The sequence below is a fragment of the Tursiops truncatus genome, chromosome 19 (assembly GCF_011762595.2).
Source record: "Tursiops truncatus isolate mTurTru1 chromosome 19, mTurTru1.mat.Y, whole genome shotgun sequence".
Classification (NCBI taxonomy): Eukaryota; Metazoa; Chordata; class Mammalia; order Artiodactyla; family Delphinidae; genus Tursiops; species Tursiops truncatus.
Genome location: NC_047052.1, coordinates 29,114,918 through 29,118,671, shown reverse-complemented (window position 1 = coordinate 29,118,671; position 3,754 = coordinate 29,114,918).

Here is a 3,754-nt window from a genome sequence, read left to right as displayed (position 1 = left end):
AATGAGATATGATAGTTACAGTTTATCACATCATTCACAAAGGAGCCCAAAGATGGATGTCATCCTGGACATCGAAGGCCAGTGTCAAGCCAGGGAGACCTCCCTGAGCCTTGCCCATCTCATATGCCAGCTGCCTGTACACAGAGTGGAAGACCCTAGGCACATGAGCCAAGTCATCCCCGGGACAGCTCAGAGGTGGCCCTGAGCTGGGTAAGAGCCCTTTGGAAGTGTTTCTTGGTGTTCCAGTTATGTATTGCAGAGGGAAAAATCACCCTCAAATGTAATGGCTCAAAACAGCAACAGTCATTAATTTTGCTCACAGATCTGCAATCTGGGCAGGGTTCAGTGGGAATGATTTGTTTCTGGTCAGTGAGGTATTAGAAGAGGTATCTTGACTGGAGCTGGAGGATCCACTTCCAAGGAGGATGTGGGGTTCCAGCCCCTGCAGAGGTTTCCACCCTTGCCATGGGCTGCTTGAGTTTCCTTACATCATGGCAGCCAGATTTTGAGAGCAAGTGTTCCAAGAGGCCTGGGTGGAAGTCACAAGGTTTCTCATGACCCATCCTCAGAAGTCCCAGGATGTCACTTTCACTGTATTCCATTGGTTAAGCAAGTCACTAAGCTTGTTCAGAGACAGGAGAGGAATTCAACTCTACCATTTAATGGGAGGCGTAGCATAGAGTTTGTAGCCATCTTTACCCAAATTGAGATCATAGCTGAAGGCCCAGTTCTGAATGCAGTTCCAGACTTTATTACTCTCCCATTCAACGTGTGGACTTGAGGTTCTGTCTTAGTCAGCTAGGGCTGCCGTAGCAAAATACCACAGACTGGGTGGCTTAAACAACAGACGTTTATGCTCTCACAGTTCTAGAGGCTGGGAAGTCTAAGATCAAGGTGCCAGCCAGTTTGGTTCCTAGTGAGAGCTTTCTTCTTGGCTCACAGATGGCAGTCTTCTCATGGTGTCCTCACATGGTGGAGAGAGAGGGCTCTGGTGTTTCTTCCTCTTCTTATAAGGGCACCAACCCTATTGGATCAGGGTCCTACCTTTATGACCTCATTTGACTTTTATCACCTCCACATGGGCGCTGTCTTCCAATACAGTCCCATTGGGGATTAGGGCTTCAATATAGGACTTCTGGAGGGCCATAATCATTTAGTTCATAACAGACCCTAACCCAGAACTCAAGATGGACACGGTCAGTTAGGAAGTAGGTGACCAAGAAAAGGGTGCTGATTCTCTCGCCAATGGTCCAGGCCAGCCCCTAGCCACAGAGGTGCTGGCTGGGGCAGGCATCTAGCTGCCCATCATATCCCCCCATCAATGTCCTGCCCTGGGGACTTCCCTAGTGGTCCAGTGGTTAAAACTGTGTGCTCCCAATGCAGGGGGCCCGGGATCAATCCCTGGTTGGGGAAGTAGATCCCTCATGCCACAACTAAGATCCCACATGCCGGAATTAAGGCCCAGTGCTGCCAAATAAATATATATTTTTAAAATGTCCTGCCCTGGCAATGTGTCTGTAACCTCAATGTGGAAGAAGAACGCAGTGACATATATTCAAGAGCCATTGAGTGCCTGACACTGCATATGATTTCATAACACTCTGTAAACAAAGAAACTGAGTCTTAAGAAACAAAGTCCTTTTTCCAAGGTGCCCGTCTGGAAAATGGCAGAGTTGGGGTTCCAATCCAGGTCTGTGTGACTCCAAAGCCCTTGCTGTCCTCCAAGGGAAGACAGAAGGAGGCTGAGTGCCTCCACTCTAAGATCATGCTGTAGAGCAAAGTGGTAAGAGCACAGCCTCTGAAACCAGACTACCAGGGTCTGAATCCCAGCTCTGCCATTTACTAGCTGTGCAACCTGAAGCAAGTAGCATAACCTGTCTGGACCTCAGTTTCCTCATCTGTAAAATGGGAATGATAATAGTGCCTGTGCCTGCCTCACTGGACTGTTGTGAGGATTAAATGGTTAATATGTAAAGCATTAGAATTGTGTGCCCGGTCCATAGTATACGTTATGTAAAATGTCAGCTAACTTCTTTGCCCACTACTGCACCAGTGGTCCCTGCCTCTCCAGTGAAGCCTGAAATCACTGTTGTGTCCCCACCCCCAGCAGTCCTGCCTGCCCTGCTTATTCTACCAAGTCGATGTCACAGTTCACACATGTCCCTCTTACCTGGAACAAAGACATGGGGTCACTCTCTCGGGTGTCCATTTAGGGAGAAACCTCATGCAGCAGATTTTATGAATTGCTCACACTTCCCCTTATCAAGATTAATGGCACCATTGCCCACGGTCAGTCCTCCTGTGGTCTCAGCTAATGACTTCAACCCTCAACATGTTTCCTCTGCATTTGCTTCAGAAAATCGTTCTGAACAGCAAGACTGCTTTAATAGCCACTTGGTACTAATGATGCCTTTTAAGTGCATAAAGAGAATCTCTAAGCACCAAACGGGAGGCCCATTGACTGGTGACAACAGCTATTGACATTGACACGTGAGGCAAGGTCAGAACGATGCCGATCAAGGGACTGTCACTGGGCCTAACAGTGGGGATTTTTTTTTTATTACACTGGAAAGCTCCTTATTTTTTCCTCCTGTTCCTTAAACACACCCCACTAAATGGGGTGTGTAAATGGTGTGGTTACCCACTCTTTATGTCTGCCCTTCCCCTGTGGCCACCATGACACACTCAGCCGGTCAAGAGGTGGCGTGGCAGTGTGATGAAGAGCATAGGTATAGGAGGCAGGGAAAGCTGGATTCACATTCTGGCCCCGGCACTTAGTACCCGGTGATGGTGAGCTACTGCCTTAATCTCTCTGAACCTCAGCTTCTTCGTCAGTAAAATGGGATAGAACTTGAGCTTAGCTCGTGGGGTGATGGCGAGGATGAACTCAGCTGAGAAATGTTAAGTGTATAGCTCGGGGGCTGACACACATGCTCAATAAATGTTGGTTATGACTGAATTAACTTGCTCCACTATAGTTGGGCTCCCTAGGGAAGTGACAAACTGCCTTAGCTTGCCATACATGTCCCTGCTATGATCATGATATAGACTGTAGTCCTGAGTATCTCATGTGTCACCCCACCGTGAGGTCCTAATTCTGTCGACAAAGGGCCATTCCCCAAAGATGGGATCTGGGCGTGTGATGTCACCCTCGGACAGAAGCACTGTTTCACTACCACACTTTTCTCCTTCTTGGGAACTGACCCAAGAGAGTGTTCCTGTTCATTACCAGCTATTATCTCAACACCAAGATCCTACCTCCCAGGGCTTCAGGTCTAGTACCTAGTGTCTGCCATGTTGCCTAGTCCTTGATCATTCAACTCATTACCTTCCAGGAGGACTCCAACCTTCCATTGCTGAAATGCATTGGTTCTTGGCCTCACTTTATGCTTAACTTTTTGTTGGTAGTGGTTGGTGTTTAGGTCCTATCTGTGGGGTGAGGGCAGAGCAGCGGGCTGAGGCCACCCTCGGGGAGTGGTTTCCCAAGCACTGACGGGTAAACTTTCAAAAAGCGAGAAGAGATGGGAGGGTTATCTACAAAGCAGAAATGGAGTCACAGATGTAGAAAACAAACTTGTGGTTACCAGGCGGTAAGAGGGGGTAGAGATAAATTGGGAGACTGGGATTGACATATACATACCACTATATATAAAACAGGTAACTAATAAGAACTTACTGTATAGCACAGGGAACTCTACTCTGCACTCTGTAATGGCCTATATGGGAAAAGAATCTAAAAAAGAGTGGATGTACA